Genomic DNA, 25,684 nt, shown 5'->3' on the forward strand with positions numbered 1-25,684 from the left:
TGCAATCAAGTGTTGGGTTTGCCTATTAATATGTCATAGAGCCAAAAAAATAGTCATTACCCTTTTATTTGTTAGAAGCCTATTTGACAATCTAAAATTTAATCCCTTTTTTTGTCTTCCATAATATGTGCTACTTAGTTGTTTGGAATCATGGTAAAGATTCAAAGAGATAGTAAATTTCTAAAGCACTTAGCACAATGCCTGCTGCATCCTAATTGTTGTTAGCTACTTTTTACTACTGCCATTATTCATACCTATATTATGTTAGAAGATGAGAATTGATCACATCCTTTTTTATCTAAGTTAGAAACCAAAATTTGCGAAAGTAGATACAGAAGTCAAACCAAGGGAGATGAGAATATTAGTTCATTGCTGATATCACTGAATTTAAGAACAGGGATTGGCTATTCTGTCCACCACTGCCAAATCTAGAAAGTGGCTCACCTAACCCAAGGAAACCTGTGTATGTGCACATCAAAACCGCTCTTCTGCCTCACATCAGGGACAGAGAGGGGGCGAGCAAGGCGGGGACCCTGTCCCTGTCCCAGGTATGCTTATTATCTGGAAGATCAGAGCAGAACACCGTTACTCCTCAGGCGAATCACAGAGTAGAGAAGCGGGGAGCTTCAGTTAATATGAAGATTGTGCAGCTACACAGAAACCATTTCAACCTGACGCTGTGTAAAGGAGAATGCCAAACTGAAGATATACTACAATTCTAAAATGAGAAATACATGTTTCCTCCATTGTGCTAATTACTCTCTCAAATATTTCTTTTGCTATTTATTATCTACCCGCTAAGTGCAATGTATGTTCAATGGGACTTTGTCTATTTTTTTCCGTCTTTATAGTCCCAAGGCCTGTGGCAGGGTTTGGCAAACTGTGTCCAGCTGGCCAAATCCAACCTGCTGCCTGTTTTTTAAACAAAATTTTATTGGGACACTACCAGGGCTGTTTGTTTACATATTGTCTGCAGCTGCCCTTGTCCTACAATGGCCGATTTGAATAGCTGTGACAGACTCGGTGGCCCTCAAAACTTAAATTTTTTACTATGTGGCTCATGATAGAAAATGACTGCTGATCTAGCTTAAACCACTGACTGACACAAATTAGTGATTAATAAACACTAACAGAATGAAACACCAATGAATAAATAAATGCATGTGGATAAAAAGTAAGAGAAAATGCAGATCAATAAAAACAGTGTGCTGAACTGGGTTAGGACTATGCTCAAATTTCTTTTTTCTTTTCAAATCCTATAATATTTGATAAACAATGCCATTATAAAAAAAAAGCAGAAGCAAAATTTAATAATATTACCTTCTTTGTAGATCACTGAGAATATAATTTTGAGGTCTTATGTTTCAAGAACTGCTGCAATTCTAGATTATTGAGCTATTCACTCATGTTTTCATTTTTAGTTCAAAAGTAAAATGCCCTCATTACTAATTATCCTTCTAATTGTGAGTTAACAGTGGAGAAAGCTGGCCTGTGGGGATTACTTGAGAGGCTATTCCATAGCAGACTATGTGGGTTATTCAAACATGAATGGAATGTATCCGACTTGTGCAGTAACAATGTAAATAATAGTTACCAAACCAGTCATTCATCAAAATTAAATTGATCCAAGGCCCCATGAGGTTTGCTTATCTGAGTATCTACACCAGACATAACATTTACCTGAAAATTTACAGAGCTCCCAGGCTAGTTCCCGTCTTCCTTAGCTTAGCTCTTCTTAACTTTAGTCTTCAAAAGGAGACTTCTTTGTTTAAAACTCAATCTGTAAACCAAGAATACAGCAATGAGCCTTTACAGTTTTAAGAGATCAAGAAAAGAAAATAGAAGATGAGATATTTTATTTGTTTCACATGAGGATGAAAATTGGTCTTGCTCACTGGCTCCATCCATCTCCGTGCGCCTGTGAGTCTGGTTGGCACTTTTATAACTGTTTGCTCTTTTGCTTAACACTCCTTTAGGGGCCTTTCCAACTCAGGGCAAGCCAAAGGAGGAGAAGCAGTCTATTCACCAAGAAGCTGCATTTTTAAAAGACTTTTGCATACTCCATTTCACAAAGAAACAATGGTAGTTAAGAGCTCTGGGACATTAGTTTTTAAAAGGCAAACTATTCATCTTTATAATGCACATGGCTATAGATTCAAAAGTGATGTTAAGCTAGGTATGTTGGCTCCAGTAATGCTATTCGAGACTTCCTTCTAGTTCCCTGTTGCAGAGTTGTTTTACCTCACAGTGTTTTCCTTTTCATTTCAGAGCCCTGGAATCATATATAATTGAGGTTGCATGCTGGATTTGGGGGTTAGGGGGAGAATTGTTTTGTGTGAATTTACATTCTTAATGAATTGTAGTGACAGGTTTTTCTGAAGTAACTCAACAATAGGGTGCAAATTATGTGATCCCTTTTTGCCAAAAGCTTCTGTAAGCTCACAGTGTCCCAGAAAGACCCTTGGCCACCCGAGTGACCTAATTAACTATGGCTGCCCCATCCCTCCCAGCATTCCCATTTATAAGTAATCATTAAAATGGCTAGGTTAAGTAGCATCCAATTATGATGAAGGCACAACTTGCCTTTTTGGAAGAGAAAACAGAAATGACTCTTAAGCTGGGGGTTATACAGCTATTTGCAAATGTTCACTTCAGAATTGGCCTTTCTTGAGAAGAGAGATGAAATGTATTAGACTGAAGAAGAAAAGGCAGCGGCCCCAGTAAAACAGCACTGATGTATATAAACACACAGGAAGAGAAGAGACCAAGTCCAGCAGAAGGCCAAAGACGTGAAAGAGCCACACCAAGGGACGCGGAGCAGGGGTCCTGTTTATGAATGGATTTCACAAAGGGCAGGTTCTCTCAGACAAGGAACAAATCTTTCTACACAATTTCAAATGTAGGGTATCACTTAAGCCCCTTTTTGCTCCATATCTAAAGCTACAGGAAGTCCAGCAGCCATGTACTCTGCTTTTATTAGGTTGAGTATATCCAGATGATCTTAATAAAGTTTTAAAAGGACATTAGTTTGCTGCTATTTCAATGAAAACCATTTGCAAGATGAATTTAAAGCAATAGATCAATTTCTTGTCAACACATGCCCTCTTAATGCAAATATGCCACTATTTTATAAAAGAGTCAACAAAACAGCACACACTCACCAACTGCAAAGGACATGTGGGAAGATGCCATCATTGTGAGTGTTTAAGGACAAAGAGCTGGACAGTGTGACAGCTGCCATGGGGTGCTGCCCAGATTTCCCCTTCAGGACTGAGGCTCTCACTGTCTCAGCTGCTGAAAGCTCTCGGTCCTGACTTCTGGGGTCCCTCTCTGGGAACTGGCAGCCAAATTGTGTCTTATCCTTCGTCAGGCCTGCTCTCTACAGTATCTCACAATCCAGTGACTGATCAATATGTGTATGTGGATCGGAGGACAGGGATTGGTGGCTAGAGGCCTGGTCCCCTGACATTGGGTGACGCGAGAGCTCATTCCAGTTGGGAGCTGCTAAGGCCTTTGTGGTCACTGCATCGCAGCTCAGCATTTCCTCGGGCCTAGGTGCAGTCTATCACAAGGCTTCATCTCAAGGACACTGCACGCAAATTTCTTCCTCAGAACCAGTTTGCCAGGGAACCCAACCTAAGAAGATGAAGACCCCAACTTAAGATAATGAAGAAATAGTCTCAATTTCTCTCATGTTGGTTTTATTTTTAACTTTATTATGGAGCTATGCTAACATACACAAAAGCCAAGAAAATAATATAACTGATCAACCTTATCAACATTTTGCCATTCTTATTTTCTTTTTTAAAGCTGCATTCTTTTAATGTATCATTTCACCCATAAATACTTCAGTATTTATCTAAACTATACAAATTTTTAAAAGCAATAACTACAATGCTGTTATAACATACAAAATTAACCATAATTCCTTAAAACCATCTAAAACCTAATCTGTGTCTAGTATTTCTAAATTGTGTCCAAAATATTTGTTTTTTACAAAAGCCTTTCCTACTGCTGTCAAGTCAATTTTCTTAAGGTTCAGCAATGTTGTTGGTATTTCCCAACATAAATAACCTTATTTTTCAAAGAATGGTCTGTGGACCATTAGTCCATCAGCTGCTTTTTAAGAAAGGGAAAAACAATTGGATATTCTGTGATCAAATAAATCTGGGAAATTCTGTGGGAATTGTATCTTTTTCTGGGATGTTTGTGTTGCCCATTAGTCCATTCAGGCTCTGAAAAGTCCTGCAGAAAAGAACTTTCTTAATCCAGCATTTTCCAAACCTGTTTGCCCATACAACACTGCGTATAAACTCTGCTAACATTCTACAGAAACTGCACTCTGTGCAACACCCCTTGGAAACCACTGGGTTCCTGGAATGGCATTCAAGGTCCTCTGACCACAGCTACATCCTCCAAGTACTAGGTCTAGAACTTTCCTTCCACTTTTCTTCTTTTGAGCTTTGGTTCCCTCGGCCTTAGACAGTCTTTGTGTTGAATATCTTTTTGTTGAAATTCATCTCAGGCTTCAAACCCTAGATTCTCTAAAAAATCTTACACAAATCTCCTAGCCAGCATCAATCCTTTCTTTCTCTAAATTCTCAAAGTACCTGTACAATATATGGCAATGATGGAGATCAGGCTCTGAATCACTGTTTTGCATGTTATCAGCAATAGGAGATTCTCACCTAGAAAATGGGAATGATGTGGCATTTACCCTGAGGGAATTGTGTGGTCTGGGTTCAATAAGAGAATGAATGTGAGGCTTCAGGTCAAGGATTATGTACAGTTCATTTTTGTAGTTTCTAATGAATCTTGTACATGTTACAATAGATCTTGATTCATGTGTGCTGGATTGTAATACTTGACTGTTGACAGAGATTCCAGATCATGCATTACCCTCACACCATATTGATAAGATAAACTGTCTGTGTGCCTTTGATAGGAATGCTGTGTTTTAAGCTATGATCATTCATACTACTTGCACCCTTACATATTAGATGGCCTTTGGAAGGTTACCTACTTTCTCAGGAGCTCAGTTTCCAGGCCTGAAAAATTTAAGGGATTGAGCTAAATCAATGAGCCCAAAATATTTTTTAAAGCCACCAAGTCCTTTAAAAATTAGCTCTCTCAGGATTTGGGAGACTTACTGAAAAAAGAAAATAGTACTAATTCAAGTAATAATCAATGAGCTTCCTATATTTTTCTAATAAATATTATATTAAAAAACCAGATGATTTTATTGGCTTGTTTGATTTTATCACAAATAAACACACACTTTTCCCCTGGACTCTCTATAACACTGAACCACAGTATTTAGATACAAACTGTGGCTTAAGTGACATATAATGAACTTAAGTTGGCAACCACGGCTCTTGATAATTCTTACAGTGCCATTTTGCTTAAAAATTTTGCAATGCTCCAACATAAATTATGCCATTCAAGATTCAGTTCTTGCATGGTTCACTCATCTTTTCTGTATGTGTTTATGTAGTTTGTATTACTGCTGTGAAGGGACAAAAACTTGGGACCCAGCATAGAGGGGCAGGCTTCTTAGGCTGAGTGATGACTGAGCATCACCTAGAGAGCTAAGGCAAGGAGAGAGACTGGTACAAATAGGGATCTGGGCAGAAGGAACTAGTATACAGGCCCAAACACAAACGAGATCAGAGAAAGTTTGGTTCTCTGGGGAACTCTGAGTGCCTGTGGTTATAGTGTGTCCATGCATGCAAGCAGCCTGCATTTGTTCTGGGTAACAATGTAAAATGTATTTCTCACTACATGTCCAGGTCAAAAGAATTTCTTGACATGACTCCAGACTTCGGGAAGATTTCTTACAAATGCCTGTTACAAGTCACCTGGTGAACCAGGTGGTAGACATTAAAAAAAGCAACACAAATCCATCTCTCACTAAAACATGAGGTCAAGACAGCATGTCCTACTGCTGATATGTAAGAATCTACCAACAAGTTCAAATTAAAAGGACCTCCCTCAGAAGGCCCAGAAATGGGCTGCTTCAGAAAGATGCATCAGTTCAATGTTGTTCATATTTGTCAGTGGCAGTTTTGGACCATTTCTGTGGTGTGAGATATTTGTGGTCTTCTCAACTTCCTGTGGCTCAGATACTTTTTTGCTTAGCATCTACCATGGGAGAGCTGAGACCTGCCATCTGTGCCGGGAACTTCAAAGATGTGTTTTGGTTTACATTCTGTTACAACGTTGTTTTTAAAAAATTTTTATTTTACTTGTTTTTTGGAAGAGGAAGAATAAGGCAAATGAACCAGGCCTGGCCATGGTTTAATATGGTGTCGGCCTCACTTAAAAAAAAAAAAGGTCCAACAGATGTTAGTTTTGATTCATTGTTTTCTGTGGGAATCTATTTTTTACTATTTTTCAAATTCTATTTGGATCCAGATTTGTCTTAGTAGGAGAAAATGCTAAATTTCCATTTATATATGTTCAGTTTAACAGTGGCAACTTGCCATGTGCCCTTCCTTTCATTCCTTATTCTGTAAGAAATAGCACAAACACTTCCTTGAACTTGAGGCTGACCTGAACTTTATAGACTAGTCCTTCAAAGGTTAATGAAAAGGCATCATTTCTCATGGAGGAGATGGTTCTCCATCAGAGTTTAGAGGGACCCAGAAAGAAACTTAGTGTGAATTTAATCCAGTTCTTATTAATTTTGCAGATGAGCAGCGAAGCTCAGAGAAATGACATTAACTTCCCATGCTCACTGGTGGCAGAGTTGGACCCAGAACTGAGCTCAGGAGGACCAAACAAGGTGCTTTACATTTGGCCTCACTGCCTCTTTAAATGCTTGGCAATAACTCCTCCAAGATGGCAGTTTCATGGAAACAATAGTCATGAGTATCAAATGAAACTCACCATACATTTTGTTACTGGCAAGAAAATTTCAAAAGTAATTGATACTATAGAACTGGACATTTTATTCACTGGTTAATTGAGTTTAGTATCAATGTAGGAGTCTCCAGAGAAAACTGCGTGTTTATGAAGGGTATTTACTGTACAAACAGTAAGATAAAAGGAAGTCAGCTAAGAATAGTTTCTTATCTGATAGAATTTTTTCTCCTATGATTATATTAGAATCAGAAAAAAAATCACCCACTGGAAGTTGGTATTGGGGAAGCAAGTTTTCTAGTAATTTAGACCAGACGTTCTTAACCTGGGCACTATTAACACTTTGGACCAGACAATTCTTTCTTATGGAGGGCTAACCTAAGATTTAGCAGGATCTTCAGCCTCTACCCAGTAGATACCAACAACACACCCCTAGCTGTGGTACCATTATTTCCAGACCTTCCAGATTACCTCTACCCTAGGGAATGAAATTGTCCCCAATTGAAAATCACTAATTTATACAAGTCTCTCTTTAAAAATTGAAGGGGATAGTTCTTATATTAGGAGAAAGAAGGTGAGGTATTTTTTTTCTGATTATAAATGTAATAGTTATACATTAAATATGTAACATGTAATTTAAATAATGTCAAATTATCTCAAGGTCAGTTTCAGCATACTGTCACAGTCAACAAAGTCACAAGACTGACATCCAGAAGTCAATGGAAATAAATTTGGCTCTCTACCAAAATCTCCCTCAGAGATGTGAGGACTGGGAAAGCAGGTCATGACCTCTGGAATGACCTTAAAGCCCTCTTCAATCAGCTATTTGTTCCTCTGATCGTAGCAGTTGCTCTTTCACCATCTCTCCTATTCTCTCTCAAATTCACCCTCACACTCCAGTCCCTTCTGGCTCTCCTGTCTCTTCTCCTTGCCGGGCATTAGCATCTACCTACTCAGTTCTTCCACAGGTGGGCCTCCATATTCCTGGTCTAGATCCAAGTAACCTCCTACCACGCCTTACCCATTGCCTAGATCCACACAAAAGGCCTAGGGCCCAGGCAAATACTGGATCTTTCTTGGAATGTTCTGAGATGAAGTAAGGTTTTAACCGTTAAACTACACTATTTTTTTCCCAGTCACATTAGAAAGAAGAAAATAAGGAGTAGCCGCAATTCTATTACTTACAAACCCCACAGTTAAAAATTTGGTGGATGTCCAGGTAGGTGGTTTTGACCCCTGGAGCTATAAGACGAGAAATCAAGGTAAAGATATATATTGTACATCCCCCAGTCATGCGTGGAACATTAGATGACTTGACCTTTGTTTCTACATCCTTTCGTCCACTGAATTATAAGGCTGACTTCAGATATTTCAGTTTTATATAGGACCATCATCATAATTTATTATTTACTATGTGCTACACTGTAAGCATATTACAGGAATGCCATACTTAACTTTCATTACAAGTAGTAATACAGGTGCTATTGATATTTTCCAATTGCCCAGAAAGGAAATTGAGCCTCACAGTGCTTATATAAGCTATCCGGGACCACAGGCATTAATTTTTTACTTGTAAGTGCAAGAAAAATCCCCATGCTCAGTAATCTTTGGCGTTACCTCTTCCTTTGCCATGTGTCTGTGTTTGATCACCTGCTGTAGTAGGTGGCCACATAAGGAGCATCTTGCTGCCATTTCTACCCATCTTCCAACAAAGGTCAGGTGGACAATAGGAGACACTTTTCCCATGGTTTCTATCCTAAGAACCTACCCAAATACTCCTTCACATATGTGTGAGCCACGTCTGTCCCAGCTTGTTTAGCAGAGCCTCATGGCCTTGCCACCATAAAAACACACACCACAGCAGTGTCAGCATCACCTGGAAACTAACAAGAAACGTAGAATCAGAGGCCACACTCCAGACCCACCGAGCAGGTTCCCGGGTTATTTGAATGTAGCACCCTCAGTATGTTAGAAGGTGGTCCATTTAAGTACAAGGCTTCCATAGTCGAAGTGTTTTCAAACTTGACCACGTTGCACTCACTCAGAGGGCTTGGGAAAACACAGACTACTGAGCCTCCCTTGAGCCCCGGGCTTTGGGTTCTGTAGATTCACAGTGAGGCGGAAGAATCTGCATCTCTAGCAAGTTCCCAGGTGGGCTGAGCACCACAGTTTGTGAACTCTTACAGTCAAATAAACTGAGAAGCTGCAGCAAGTTTAAACCAAATTATACAGTTAATTTTCTAACAGGTCTCAGAGCAGTTAATATACTAATACTTATTTTCTTGAAGGCCTGGTCCACTGAAACCGTGTTTTTACAGGGGAAGGCAAAATATCCCTATAGATCAGTGTTCTGCAAAATGAACTTTGGGAACCACTGCTCTACAAACAATAAAGTCTAGCAGTTTTGACTAAAAAAAGAATTGAATGTAGTAAATCAACCTCTGTTTGGGCAAAAGGTAGCCTTGGTTTTGGTGTACTGTCAGCACAGCTGTTGTGTTTTGTAGCAAATAAATAGCACATTTCTCTAAGGGATTTGTACAGATTGAAAATAAATTACAAATTACTGAGATTCACATAACATAGACCAGGAATTAAAGAGGAACAAAAAATATATCTGCAATGACATTTGAATTGCTGTTTCACCCCCCCACTCTCCCCCACCCATTGAAATACAAGCCAAGAATAAAACATTGATTAAATAGAGAGCATTGACATTTTACTCCTGTGGTGCTGGATACCAGCCTAGACAAAGAGCCAGTTAAATTTGAAAGACAAAGAGTCCTTTTGTGGGGCAGTAAGTTCATTTGGGAGAAATATTAAGTGCGGTCTGAAAGGAGAATTCTCAAACATCTTTACCTACAACACTCAATTGAGAAGCAGTAGGTAAAATCACATTCAAAATATATGTGAGAAATAGAATGAAAGAATTTATTAAAGGATGGTATCGGGATACACATAAAACTCAACTTCTGCCTCCAGTGAGAGAAATTTATTTTAGGAAATGAAATAAAAATGAATGAGATATGAGCAAAAAGATACATTCTTCTGAGCAAATAAAATATAAAATGTCAGTTTTATATTCTCTATGGGTAGGAGCTACAGCATTGGGCACAGTGGACATTTCCTCTACTCTCAAAGATCATACACTGTAATAATGAGTACAGATTTAAAAATAATAAAGCAATAAATCAAATGTATGTTACATTTGAAAATAAGGAAATGAGATAGAAAATAACAGGGTTTGGGTGGATTTACTTTTGAAAGTGTGCTCAGGGAAAGCGTCTCTGAGTTAAGAAAGAAGAGAATAGAAGAAATAACCCATATAAATGTTTGGGTAAGGAGCATTCTAGAACTCCAGAAAGTATATGAAAAGGACTATAATCGGGAAAGAAACTGGGGTATTATGGAACTGAAAGGAGGCCACATTAATTGAACACTTGCTTTGTACAAGTAACCACTTGATCAGGAGGGTAATGACCATGAGCCATGCTAAACAGAGAGTAAAAGAAAGTCAGAAACATTAAACAGTGCAGATTACAGTCACATTAGAGAGCTTTTGATATGCAAATGAAGCACACACAAGGCAAAAATGCCAATATAAATGGATTTGCATCTATTTCATTTCTGATCACATATGTGAGTTTAAGAGAGCGCGCCTGCACGTGGTCAGGTTGGAATGGGGGCGATGGTGCTCAAGATCAAGTTACCCTTTGGCCTCCTGATTCGGCCATTTCATTTCCAAAGATTCATTAAGTCAGCCCCCAAATAACACAAGCAGGCTTCTGTCATGTGAATACAGAACAAATAAATCACTTGACTGTGTCCAGTTCTACCTGTAGAGTCATGTGTGGTGTTAGTAACTGTTATTCTTGCTAAGCAGATTCTTCTGTATCCTCTGCCTGTGGTTAAGAGCTGTTATCCTTTTACATTCATGTGAAGTTCAATTCTGGGCAAAGAGCATTTACCAATTTAAAGTCACTCAACAACTTTAAATGCTTAAGGAAGCTTATGACATCTCTTCAGAGTAGCACCACAATGAGAGATGAAAGAAGCTTTGGGTCAATATTGGGGAATACTGAGCCTATGATGACCCAAATTCATTCTCCTAGTTATGTATTATTAAAAAAATGTTTCACATTAATACATGTATTAGATTTTTTTAATATAAAGAAATGATTGGTTGAGGTATTTCATAAGGTATATATAAGGATTTGTTAACCCAAGACTTACAAAGCTGGGTGTGTAAGGGATAAATATATATCTAGAAATGATTTTTTTGGAAGAACACATTAGAAAGTGAATGTGCAGATTATTTTTGTATTATTTAATTCAATTAAAATGAAAATAAAAGGCATTCAGAAGGATCCGAAAGGGGTGGGGTTAATTACCAAATCTTTCTACTCAAGTCTCACAGGGTATTCATTCCTGAAAGACAAAGAAGCTGGCAACTGAATTCAAGGAAAGCAAGAGCTCAGACATGTAGAAAGAAAGCATTTGTCTTCCCTCCTGTGGTTTCCAGTACTATGAATCTGAGCATTTGCCTTCTAAGAAGTTCAAATCCTTGAAATAGAAACTCTTCCACTGTCAGAGCAGAGCACAGGCCGTGTGATTACTTCACCACTCAAAGTCCCAAATATTTGCTGTGTGCTTTTAAGTGGCATCAAGTTAATCAAGTCTGGCTCAAATCATTCGAAGAGGAGGCAAAAATCTGCTTTTCTTTTCCTTTCTGCAACATGGCCTGATTGTGTAATCATACCCCAGCCAAATCTGGCTTGTGTTGTTAGAGGAATTATCTCCTCATTAAAACTAACTCTTAATAGCCCTAATTTGAAGGCTGCTTTAGTCTGTAACTTGATCAGGAAGGTAATGACCGTGAGCCATACTGAACAGAGAGAGAGTAAAAGAAAGTCAGAAACATTAAACAGTGCAGATTACAGTCACATTAGAGAGCTTTTGATATGTAAATGAAGCACACAAGGCAAAAATGCCAATATAAATGGATTTGCATCTATTTCATTTCTTGATACTTTCCTTAGCACACTAGGGAAAATCTAAATCTCTAAGAAATGATTCAGTTTGAGGAACATATACTTGCTCTATTCAGTGTCTTAGTGTGCTCAGTTGTAAAATGGGGATAATAATGTCTCTAAGTATTATAATAGGATAGTTATAAGGGTTAAAGTTATATATGTGAAGCAGTTAGCGTCTGGGTTTCTAATCCATCTAGCACATAGTTTGTGACAGCACTTACTGTAAGTTTTAGCTATTATTACTGGTTTTGTTATTATTATTGGCTTTTTTTTTTCTGTTATACATGACAAATACCAGCCATAAACTTAAAAAATTTTGGAACTGAGAAAATTTTAGGTATTGTTTCCAGAACTATACTCCATGAATATCCACAGTTATTTAACTGGTTTTCTCTGATCAATGACTTTTGGGAAATTCTAGGTTAAACAAAATCAAAACTGTTTCACCATGGAGCCTTTAGCAGCCTTTCATATGCCAGCAATGTGAATCTTAAAGAAGGTGATACCCTATTCAATCTTCCCTACATGTATATGACCCCACAGCAATTTTTCATATTATCATCTTGTAACTCCTGAGGAACAGTAGTTCTTGAAGAAAATTATGGATGACAACTCAATGATGCCCACAGAGGAGAATGACTTCTCCTAGGCCCTCAGCTAGTTTGGAGCAGAATCTGGACTTAAGTCTAGATCTCCTGGTGCCTCCTCTAAAATTCTTTGCAAAAAGCTTGCAGCCTGTTCTGTCCTGCTTTCTGTGGGAAAAGAACTTGTGTGAAATGAGGAATGAAGACTGCTGCTTAAAAACACAGACCTGGTTTAAGAGCTCACTTTCCATGGTATGAACTCATGCAAGTTATTCATTTTGTGGGCCTCGTTTTTTTTCTCCCTTGAATACGGGGGTAATGATTGCACCTGCCTTGTGGTGGTACTGAGAATTTAAATGACATAATGTATGCAGAATACATACATTAATTATAAACAACTTAGCACTAAGCCTACATTGTAAGTGCTCAAAATATGTTGCCAGTTATTGACAGTATTTTAAAAGTGGGCAAATCCCACAGTAGGGAAGGGAGATCTGATGACAATTGCTTGTCTGCTGTCATTGCTGTCAACTTCTTTCTGAGTTTGTCAGCAGAAGCTCCTCTATAAGGCTGCTCTGTGAGCAATGCCAGGAAGCTCTCTATACCATTAAACCAGCCCCAAAGAAATCACATCTCCCCCTTTCTACTTGATGGCAGAAAGAAAAGGACTGTGAACCATTACTGGCAGGGTAGGAGATTCTGGCCCAGGCCTGAGGTCCTTGGTTTCCACTACAGGAATTTCTTGGGCAGGAAGCAGCCAAAGGGCCCCTGTACTCAATAAGGTTCTGAGTGCAATAGCGGGCCATGGGTCAGGCTTCTGTGAACTACCTATAACCAGTCCACAGTTAAGTAGGCAAACACACTGAGGGTCAGCATTTGGGAACTTTCATAGCAATCTGCAGAACAATTTTATGTCTCTGCCCATGTTGAATCTAAGTAATAATTTTTAAAATGGGATTTATATTTTTATACCTTTTGATTATTTCACTTTCTTAGTAATTAATGTGTATTACATTTTACAATACATCAAAAGCATCAGTCCAGGACAGGTTGAATATTAAAACAAAACAAAATAAAACTTGCCCTTTACCTTAGTTTGAGAATTAATCCAAAACAGTGGTTCGGGGAACGGGTCAGAAATGCAATTTCTTGGTCCCACCCCAGACCTACTGTATTACAAACCCTGGGGTAGGGCCCAGTAATCTTTATTTTAACAAGCTCTTCAGATGATTCCTATGCACACGAACTTTAGAAGCACTGAGATCATCTCCAGGATAATTGCAGCTTCTTCCAAATTTAGTAGAGAAAAAATAAATATTAAATCTCAAACTCTAGTGTGCAAAAATAATGATACTCTTTCTCTAAAATCAAATTAAATTCTTCTCTGGACTACCATAATTCTGGCTGGAAATAATTTCAATGTCAGGTAAGATTAGGTTCAGTTATGTGTAACAGAGACTCAAAATAACAGGGGCCTAATCAATAAGCGGACTTGAAAAGAAAAGCCATGAATCAAGGATTCTCTGGAGGTGAATTCTGCTTTCTGCCCAATGATCCACATCCTCTGAAGTAAGAGGACACAGGGGCCTGCCTACCTTTTTTTAACAGAGTTGGAGGACCCAAAATAAGACTCCAATATGTTACCCTGCTGCATCAACAAGGTTATTTAATCGTTCTCTGCAGTAATCCTGGTGGCAGACCAATACCCAGAAGGTCTCAGGCCTGCTTTGAATATCTTGAACTTGTTTTGCATTGGGTAGTATTTTTTCCTTTTAACTGTTTTCTGTTGAGTTCTTTAAAACTGCTTTCATGGATTTTTGGAACCCAAATTATTTCCTTCTTATGCCCATTGGTCTTTCTAGGATTCTCACTTGTCACAGATCTCTATTTTCTTGGTACATATCTTTGTTACTGTCACCTTCAAGCAAAAAAGGTGGGTGGAAGCACATTTTACAAATTGATTCTCATGCTCCTGGTACTGAAGTCAATTTTTAATTGAAAAATTAGTCTACAAGTGGCACTAATTAGATCTTAAATATGATGCTTTGTGAAAAATTCAGTTTCTTTCCAGTCTGTCATATTTCTATAAGTTCCTTTTTTTACTGTTTCCAGTTTGTAGCTAAGGGATTTCATATTTCCATTAGTCTGGACTACTATTAATAACACTGCTTGTATAGTGATATTTTTTAATTAAGTGAAAACACTGGTAACCTCACAACAAGGTTATCATATATTTCCCAATGTCTATGACTGTGTCTAATGAATTGTTACTTTCTTTAATGTACTAAGAGAATCAATTACATACTTGTTACCTATTCATTTACTTGTAAAGTTTTCAAAAAGATATATTCAGAAGAGCAAATTTGACTTACTTCTGTTTGTTTCCCAGTGACATTTCTTTACTATTATATGAATGCCTTTTGTTTCAGAGTCAAAAATCCCCAGAAAATATAAGCTTCTGAATTTAGATATATATATATATTTGCAATTGGTTTTCTTCCTGTCCCTGTTTACTTTCTAACAAAGACTTCTAGGAAAAATGGGAATCTTTTCAAATCAAACATTATATCACTTACATTGATCTGACAGGAATAACTTGTTACACAACTTGGATATCAACACCATTCTTTGCTTCCTTTTACTTTTCATACTCTAATATACCTTTCCCCTCATTTTTCTTGCTTAGCTTTAAAGAAGAATAAAATTACTTCCAATTCTACTCAAAGATGTATTTTGAATGTTTTTTGGTTCATTTCCTTCTATTCTCCAAGAAAGATATCAGTTTAGAAACAAGGCCTTTCAAATATATATATATATAGAGAGAGAGACAGAGAGAGACAGAGAGAGACAGACAGAGATAAAGCACTTGTGTGGGCCTATATCTACACAGACTCTTTTTTCCCAGTTTATAAAGCAGTATATACTTGTTATCACAAATTCAAACAAAATAAAGGTTATAAAGAAAATGGTTGGTTGTGATTTGTTGCCAAAATCTTTGGGCCTGTTTGTCCAAAGATAAGGCAAATTTGCCTAGCTTCAGTAACCATTCGTTGGCTGTTAATGAAACTTCCGTGCCAAATTGTGGAGAAGGCAAATAATCCTCTAGGGCTCCCAGGTCAGTTGGGATGAAGCCTTTATGAATTTCAGGGTAACATTTAAAATATATATTGTTTAGCAACATCTTTCCCTCCTAGGAGGGAGTGGGAAACTTACTCCACTGGACTTTGACTGAGTGAACTGCAATAGGGTAGCCTAGTTAACTGAATGAGAGATTTAGATTTTTATGTTTTAATGGTTTTCTATTTAACAAGAAGTACTGCACAACTAAAAAAAAAAAAAGTAAAGTGTGAAGTTAAAAAGAGAAAAAGCATACATGTTTTTTTCACACAAGGAGCAGAAAAACTATGAATCAAGCACATCAATCAGTTACAAGTCCCACATACTGGTGATTAGATTAACCATGTGTATACAGATTAAATCACAAAAATATAAACCCTGTACCTCTCACTTTTTTCAACTGCACAGTTTGCCTGGTCTTTCCTTGTGTACCAACCGAGCAGAGCCACGGTGGGAGAGAGACGGCAATTCCTCCTGTGATCGCTCTGATGCTCTCAAACAAAAATCTATTAGCGCTTCTTTTCTGAGTGGAAGAATATGGATTCAGAAGAGATGTAGATGATGAGTGCAGAAGATTTAAGTATCTGATCAGACCCTGAGAGCCACTCAGTTTATTTCAGAAATTGAGGAGAAAGAAGTTTTATGGGAAGTAAAAAAGAAAAAAAAAAGGACGAGAGGGAGGGTAAGAGCGCTCTGCTGCCGAAGTCAGCCTCAGAAGGGGGGCGATACGGCGTCCTTGTTCTCAACACTCTCCTGCCCTTGGCTTCCTAACCAGTCAGGTCACATTTCCCGCTGAGCTTGGATGTAACCTCAGAATCTTTCTTGGTACAGCCCTCTGGGCAGGTGCTACTAATCTATCTGGGTTGGCTGATAAGAGCGATTTACTGAGTGCATTTTTTATTCATTTATTCAACATTTATTGAACATCTAAACTGTGCCGGGCATGTTAAAAGCATTCAGGGACATGATATGAAACTTAACATTCTAATGAAATGAAACCTTTTTATTGTCTTTTCTGGCTCTGCACATACTTGGCATACAGTAGGTGCTCAATACAATTTTTCTGGTCACATTGCATTGAATCAACTTGTGAAGAACATTCTGGCATAAGCTGACCCAGCAGAGGAGTATGGCCATGGTTCTCCCTCAGATAATGAGAACATTTGTTCCACTCCAGTTCACTTCCTGCTCAAGGTGTCTTGAAAACAATTGCACCTAGATTGTTCTCAACTAGATATGTTTGAGGAGCAGGGGCAGATAGCCAAGAGAAAAATCATACACGGAAACGCATCACATCCCTTAAATCTGACCTCTGAATGTCTTTTAGATCCGCTGATTGGGCTCTTGCTAGAACACTGTATCAGACGCCATCCTCAAAGGAAATAAATTAAGCTGCACCACACAAGGACAAATGGTTGACGTTGTGCCTTGTTAGCATCTTGTGTGCAGCTATGAACAGCTGTGTTAGTGCCAGTTAAGCTGTGATAGCATCATTGGGAAGGGAGATAAAGGGCAATTCACTCACAAAGCGCTAATCAAAGTGTCTCACAGGTGTGTTCTAGTGATTGCTTTTTTCTGCTCTTTTCTCTAAAATTTATCTAAGTTACAGTGATTGGGTAATATAATTTTGCCAGACTTTCAGGTCTTCTCCCTCCAGGAATGGTGTTTCAGGAATACATGCTGTGGCATTCGTAAACAAATATAAAAGAGTGAAAAGCGTTCCCTGCCTTGACAAAGAGGATTAGCTTCTGAATCTCTGGAGTGATACTTTGACCTAATGAATAAGCCTTGGTTTTCCCCCCTTTGATAGAAAAGGCACAAATGTGCTAAAGAGAGTGGCTTTTTAAAGAACAGCTTTATTTATCACCTGAATTTGCAATTTTACTCCCCTAAAAGAAGCCACTGGCTGTTCAACGTCTGACCACCAATGATCAGCTCCTTTCGTGAACAAGGATGGGTTCAGAAGCTAACTGCCAATGAAGGGGACAAAATAAGGTGACAAAAAGGCATCTTGTAAAAACAGACTGAAATGGCATTTGGGTGCTTGTTTTGAACAGATTTCAACATGTAGCTTGAAGGGAAAACTGTGTATCAGATGCTCTCTTCAGAAATGGAGGTAGAAGATAGAGCAGTAAAAATAAAATTGAATAGAAATCCTAGGTCGGTGTTCCCAAATACTAGCCCAGTACATGGGCCACCTCTTTGGGATCAATCACCTCGTCCGCTTGTTAAAGCTGCACTGCCCTGGTGTTGCTCATGGCTGTGGAGTCACCACTGGGAAGAGTACGAGTTTTTTTAACCAGCTCCCCAAGACGAGTCTGGAGTGCATGGAGAGATTTGGGAATTACGGGTAGACCCCAGGCTAAACAAATAACAAAACAGCAAACAAAAACAAAGCAGATGATATATTTAGGAGAAGAAAACTAAGAACAGAAGCAGAAAAATGAAATAGCAGGGCTGCCCCCATCTGCACCCAAACCAATTAAGTAGTATTTCGTGATCAATAAATAGTAATGAATTGAAGACTTACTTTTCATGTAGCACTGATCCAAGTGCCTTCCATTTCCTTAAACCTTTTCATCTTTACACTGTGAAGAAGTTTATGAGCAAGGTGGAAGCCATAACACCCCATACACACATGAGACACAAACATTTTAAAGCACTCAGAGAAAGTCAGGCAGCTGGGTACTGGGAAGCCAGGCTTGAAACTCAGGCAGTCTGTCTCCAAACCCAGTGGCTAACCCTTGACCAGATACTGTACTTTCTGTGCAAATGGCAAGCTCTGGGGAAATAATGTTTAATAAGGCAGTGTCTTCCCTCAAGGAGCACACAGAAAATTTTAATGTAATGCAGCAGCTGCAATGTGTAAACAGAAATTTAGAGGTCCTTGCAGGGTCACAGATTAGGCCTGACTGACCAGAACCGGGGGTGGGCTATCTGGCGGTGGTGACACCTGAGCTAAAATTGTAAAGGATAAGTAAGAGAGAGCCACAAAATGACCGCAGGGAGGGAAGAGTGTTCCAGAAGGAGGAGACAGCATGAACAAAGCCTCAGAGAAAGGATATAGTTCTGGCAGAGTGCTGTTCCCAGGAGAAGGGGCAATGGATACAAGGTGGCAAGAATGGTAACTATCTACTCAATTACTGAAAATAAGTATTAAAAACTAATTGAGACTGTTAATAATTACCACAATAGTTTATAGTAACTGACAAGAATGGTAATTGTGGTATTCCATAACCTATTGCTGGGTAATAGGATTTATACCCAAACTTGAAAACTTCTGACTTGAAATAATAACCTTTTATGTGCTTTTGGAATCTGGGAATTAGGAATGCTGATAGGGCACAGGTTGGAATGGCTTGAGTGGGCTCCTGATGTTGTGGGTCTCAGCTGGAGATGAGTGAACATCTGGAACAGGGGACACATGGGGCCAGAGGTCTGCTTCCAAGAGGGATGGTCTACACCTTGCTGTGGGAAACGAGAAGGGTGGGCTCAAATGCGATTGTTGACAGAGCACTTCCATGTGCCCTCCTTAGCACAGTGGCCTCAAGAAAGGGGGGTCAGTGTGCCAGTGAAGAAGGTGGAGGCTGATATCTTTTTGACTTAGATTTGGAAGACATGAAGTGCCACGCCACTGTACTCTTTCGGTCAAAGCAGTCACAGGCACAGCCAGATTCAAGGAGAGGAAGTAACTCCACCTTTCAGGAGAGTCAGAAAATCTGGAGCCAACTTTTAAAACCACCACATACAGTTAAGATTTACCGAGTGCTTTTTATGAGCGAGGAACTGTGATAAATGCTTCACCAAGGATATCTCACTTAAAATTCACCACAATGGTATGAAATATGTGCTATTATTATCCCAGTTACAGATAAAGGGTCAAAGGTTTAGGCAGGATGTGTAACTTGCCCAAGGTCACCAGTAGTAAGTGGGCGCACTGGGAGTTGAACCCAAATTTATAGGACTTAAAAGCTGAGACCTGAACTGTTCACCTTGGTGCGCTTCTAGCTTGGACCTTCCTCCAGACCTGATGCACACAGGAAGTTCCTTCTAGGTGTTCATGGAAGGAGGAGTCTCAGCCACTGCATATGTGAGGGGAACAGATGTAAGAGGGGCTTGTGTGAACCACACCATGGTCCGCAACTACCACGCTCTCCTTCACTCTTGTCAGAAGTGGAATCCCCAAGAACCACGGCTACGCGGACCCTGGGCCCGGCATGTACCCAGGAGTCACTCATGTAATTCTCTCCCTGGTGGCCTCATCCCCAGAAGCTCTCTGCCTAGATCCTGAAATTAAAGAAGTGGAACAAATTTTCTTTGGAAAATGCCTCTGAATCAAAGTTCTCTCAGACCCAAGAGGAATATCACAAATTGGGAGCATTCATTACCAAGAATATGGACAAATATCTCAAATATCTTTTGATTACTATTGACAACTTACACTGATCAGAAGAGTAATCAATGGTATTTAAATTCAATTTTGTTCCTATGTATCCACTCACACAACTAACATATTTTGATCATCTTTGTGCCAGACATGATGCTAGATTATAAAGATATTATGGTGAACAAAACAGAGATGGGCTTTTCACTCACAGAATCATTACTCTAGCAAGGGAGACATAGAGAAATTAAGTAGGTAACTCTACAAATATATAACTGCTAATTCTCAAAAGAGCTTTGAAGAAAATTAATAAGATGGTAAGACAAAAATAAGATATAAGACTAAATTGGGAAATCTGGTTTACACTGCATGCTGGTTGGGTTAGGCCTCTGTAGAAACATGATATTTAATTTGAAACCCAAAGAAAGACAAGGAGAAAAAGGTTGTGATCCTCTTTATATTTATTCTGTTTTTTGGTCCCAACCCTCTTTCCTTTGAGCTCAGCCTGTTCCAAAGGGAATTAAGCTAAAAGACTCACAACGGTGACGGAAGAAGAATCTAACTGGTCCTTACTCCAATGTCAAGTTTGTGCACTCAGACGGTTACAGGTCAGTGTAAACCCTGACCTTATTAAGGGTGACCTTGTTCACCAGCAGCATAGTAATTTGAGTCCAGCCTCAGCTGTTATCCTCAAAGTGCCCAGGCCCCGTGGGTCATCACGCAAACAGAGTGTTGATAGACCAGTTTATGTGTCTGCCAGAGGCAACTTGAAACAGCAGGAATGGGTTATGCCTTCAGCCATTGAAAGACCTGCTTCCAAAAAGCTCACATAAATTTTACTTTTCAATATCAAGCCATGCTTATCAACATCGAGATTTTGATATTTAAGAAAATCTGGCCTTTGTGGTGGTAGTGGGGGAAAGAGGGATCCAGCTAATAATTACCACTTAATTTAATGATTCAAGTTTAGTTATTCACTGATCTGGTGAAAGGAGTCTACTGTTTGAGCTCCCAATATCCATGACAGGTCTAAGAAGTGGCACACATTGATTCAGCAGAACTACAGACTTCGTGTTGGTGCATTTTAATAGTTTGTGGCCTTTCTAAACATATAGTTATTGTTTGAGAACATTCTTTGGAAGTGTGTGTTCGTATGTGTATGTATATACACATACTATTATATACAGATATTTAATAGTACAATAACCATGATATATATATGGATTTCTTATTTAATTCCTAAAATAGCAACTTATAACCTATTGCACATTTACTTATCTTACTTAATTCTAACAACCACCCTACAAAATTGGTATATGACATTACACAGGCAGAGAAGAAAGAGTACAGCAAGTAACCTACACTGACCAATGGAATAGCCACTAGATGTATGTGTCTATTTAAATGTAAATTGTTTCAAATTAAGTGAACACTCAATCCCTCAGTCACACTAGCCACATTTCAACTGTTTAGTACATTTCCCTCATCACAGAAAATCGTGTTGGATAGCTCTGGAGACTTTGAGCGAGTTTCTCAGCTTCGACAATATTTGCACTTTGGGCCATGAAATTCCATGAGGGGCTTCCCAGTACTTTGTACCATGTTTAATGGCCACTACCCACTAGGCACAGGTAGCACCCTCTCCAAAATGTAGCAACCAAAAGTGTCTGAAGATAGCATCAAATGTCCCCCAGAAAGGGGAAATAACATTGTCCCTGATCTAGACTTACCCTAGGGTTTTTAGGCTGGGTGGGCACTTGGGTTAAGTTGCTTACAATTCTTTGAGCTTAATTTTTGTCATTGATAAAACATTTTAAAAAATGGAACACATTTCCATAGGGTTTTATGAGGGCTAAATACTATACATGAAAAGCATTTGGTAGATAGTAACACCACATTCATTTTTATAACTGTAATGCTCTGGTTCCCCTCTTAACTGAGGGATATCTAAGAGCTGATGTGGCCCCTGGAAGCCTAGAAACCAAGATTTCTGCTCACTGTTCCAGTGTTCTATCCATGAACTTGGGTTTCCATATTTAGACAACTTGAGGAATGGAGACAATGATTTGACTGATGTATTTAGACAACAAAGTATGGGAACTTGAAAATTCTTTAAAAACAAACAAGACTAACTAAATACAGAAAACCATCTTTTGGCCTCATTGCCTTAATTTTGTTAAGATGGCCTTGAAAGTGCATGAAATGAAGCAATCAATTAATGACAAAGGGTTTTAATTTTCTCTGTAAAAATGGAATCAAAAATTGAAATCAAATATAGTGAAAATGATTAAAACACATTAATGAATGAACTGTCAGCAAATTAACTAATGTTTTGACTTCAAATGTCTAAACACGCACATCAAATGTATCAGTTCAAACAACCATGTTAGTAGGATAGAAAGATAATTAAATGATTATTTTGGAAGTGTGTGCCTATCCTTGCCTTGAAAAAAAAAAAACAAATACAGGTGTTTTAATAGGCTTATATGGGAGATCATCAACTTACTTTTATCCCTGAGATTTTCCATTGTTTGTAAGATTTAGCTGAATATAACTTTCTGAATATAACATTTTCATTAGATTGGCCCATGTGAAGTATTATTTGGCCATTTCTGTCCTATGGCAAGCGAAATTCCATAAGATTTAAAGCCAGTGCTTTGAAAAGAGGAGATGAAATAAAGTAGTTCATTTCTTTAATTCGTTTCAATGATTGGTACTTGATATGTCATTTCTATTAGAAAAAGAGTTCAGAGTTTTCACAAAATAGCCTGGTATTTATAATGCATCAGTCCCCAGGTTAAGAACTAAGTATTACCTCATTAATCTCATTTAAACTAAACAGTATGAAGAGGATACTATTTATTTCCATTGTGAAGATGAGAAAGTAGGTTGAAAGGGTTTGGATAACTTGCAAGCAAGAGGTACATCCAAGTTTCAGACTCAGGTCTGCAAAATTCCAAAGCTTTTGGTCACCAGCCATACTAGAGCTACAGGTCAATGATAAAGAAGATACACATTCTTACACGTTGTAGCTTACACCCCCCACAACATTAGATCTGCTCACTGCATATGGATGATATGGGGCAACAGGGGCCATCTTTCATGGTCTGAGTACTTTTGTCATATTAATTAAATCAAATCATTTACTTACTTATTATTAATTAAATCATACTAAGTCATTAAGCCAGATTATGAATGAGACATCTTTCATACTTTTGCTACACAAAAATACTTTCTTCTCAAAATCTATCTCTAAATCTCCATGTATCCAATCTGCTAAAATCTCTGCAAAAAATTAGTTTTCTGCTTTCTTGTTAATCAGAGAAAAATCCTGACTGGCTATTTCAAAAAAAGAAGTAAGTTCTTAATGAATCAATCAAACTAGTCCAATACCAGCAGGGCCAAGAAAAGAAAGATATTAAAAATGTCTGAAAAAAAGTATTCACTTACTTTAGAGTTACTGAAAGGAGAAACAATTCAGAATTCATAAAATGTCTTAATTAAAGTATGAGTTAAAGTCTTAATATCTTTTTGATATCTGATGGATGAACAGATCAGACAAACAAGTATGGAAAACATTAAATTATATGGACTGGAAAAAAAGAGAAATATGTGGTGGTCTCATTGACTACTCTGATGAACAGATGAGGGCTTTGAAGATAGTTTTTCTTTGACTTACAGGCCAAAGTACCACTACAGTTTTAGAAAAAAAAATAGCTCTTGTTAGCTGGTAAGCATTCCCCTTGCAATCATTTCATATTGTGTGTGTGTGTGTGTGTGTGTGTGTGTGTGTGTGTGTGTGTGCATACCTGTAATATATGTTCTATATTACATATAATAAATAATTAACAAAAATAAAATGATAGTTTTATAATATTAATATTATGTGTTAAAACATATTTATCTATAAATTATAAATATATGCATATATAGAGACAAAGAAGTGACATCCCATCACTCCCCAGACTCCTCTAAGTAATTATAAATTCTGGATTGTTAAGAGTGAAATTCATGAAGCCTTTTCATATAGTCCTATTTTAAAAATATAACTAAAAGAGGACAATTGAGCATGGTTACTTCTATATGAACCATTCGTATTTTGTTCTATCAAATTTATCACTCTTGTCATAACAGTAAAATGGGAAACTAAATTCTAATTTGATATGTTGGTGGCCATTTTTGGCTTGGCAAAGTATTTGGTCCTAACTCCAGTATCTTTCTAGAAGAAACAGCCATCTAACTGATATAAAACAGGTGGATTAGCCAACACATGATAATGAATAATCTTCCAGAAAGGAAAAGACACAGAAATAAATATGAATGTACTAGATACCTACTGCTCATAACAAATGATCCCAAATCTTAGGGCTTAAAATAGCAACATGTTCTATGTCACATTTTCTGTGGGTCAGGAAACTGGAAGCAGTTGTAGCTGGGTGGCTCTAGCTTGGGGTTTCCACTAAGGCTGCAATCCAGGGACAGCCAGGGGACAGTAACCTGAGGTATGACTGAGAGAGAAGGACAGAAATGGAGGGGCTGGGGAATGCAAACGATCCCAAAGTGGAAACCAGTCTTTTTATAACCTAATTTGGAAGTGACATCCCATCACTCCAGCCAGAATCTGTGTGTTAGAGTGAGTCAGGAAGTCTGGCCCACACTCAAGGAGAAGGGACTACACAAGGCCATAAATACCATGAGGGCCATCGTATAGGCTGCCCACCACGGTGAGTTACTCTGTGGAGCAGATGTTGTCACCTCTGAAAAGCATGTCCTAGGGACACTAGAAGAAGAAGTAAAACAAAGAGTAAAAGTATCTAAACTGATTTCAGTGCTCAGTTTCATCCCCTGTGAATCCTTTAATAAACTTGAAGAAAACATTTCTGTTCACGGACACTGTTAACTGTTCACCCAACACCGACAGCCCAAAATACATTTACATTGGCCATTCCCATTGTATGATGTGAGAGAAATCAGAGAGCTCCCATCATAGCAACTTAAAAGAAGCTGTAGGATCCTTGGGGTGTGTAAGACATCACATTCTCAAGGGGGCAAAAATCAGTTCTTGAGGAACAAGGTTCTTAACTCTTTTAATGTACAAAGCACAGATGAACATACAGAGTGCATGAACAGATATACAGCATATCTATGGTATTAAAGTTTTATGGAGGAGTGATTAGGAAAAAAGGCCTTCAAAAGCTCCGTCAGGAGGGTGATAATGAGAAAAAGATTGAGAAAAACTTGATGGAAGACAAGCCAGTAAACAGAGTGCTTATGTAAGAAAGGCTGCAGGACGGGAGGGCCTGGGCTGCAGATTCAGCTGGGATTGGGAGGAGGAAGTGAAATTTGGAATTTGGCAGAGGGTAAATGAACTTTCCCAGGCACCTTCTGGGCTTTGGTTTTACTCCTTGATCTGATCTGACCTTATTTCCACCTTTCAGGGATTCCTCACAGTTAATGACCCACTGAGAGTTCTTTTCTGGTTTTCGAGCACAGCTATGTACAAATTCATTTTAAACATGTTTTCTAATGTTTCTGGGAGATCTGGGTTGGTGGGGAAGGCTACAGCAAGTGTTCAGTTTCCTGTCTGGAAATGGCCAGTATCAGTTATAGAGTGAGAAGATTGGCTCCTTGGAAGGGACGGCTTATTCCTTTCTTTGCTCCGTCCTTCCAGTCTCTCTGTTGGATAGATGTAAAGTCTGTGAGTTGAA

General features: G+C 38.5%; 2 long non-coding RNA genes across 22 annotated transcripts in view; one reads left to right on the forward strand and one right to left on the reverse strand.

The window, feature by feature from the left end:
* Positions 1-25,684, forward strand: part of LOC108391663 (uncharacterized) — a 284,047-nt gene that overhangs the window by 149,144 nt on the left and 109,219 nt on the right. The gene's annotated exons all lie outside the window — the stretch shown is intronic.
* Positions 1-25,684, reverse strand: part of LOC118972528 (uncharacterized) — a 465,003-nt gene that overhangs the window by 142,666 nt on the left and 296,653 nt on the right. For all 10 annotated transcript variants that reach the window (XR_012128946.1, XR_012128950.1, XR_012128943.1 and 7 more), the window contains one exon: positions 1,681-1,780. This is a non-coding gene — a long non-coding RNA (uncharacterized lncRNA). The remainder of the gene's footprint in view (positions 1-1,680; positions 1,781-25,684) is intronic.

Source organism: Manis javanica, chromosome 3, assembly GCF_040802235.1.
Source record: "Manis javanica isolate MJ-LG chromosome 3, MJ_LKY, whole genome shotgun sequence".
NCBI classification, from domain to species: Eukaryota; Metazoa; Chordata; class Mammalia; order Pholidota; family Manidae; genus Manis; species Manis javanica.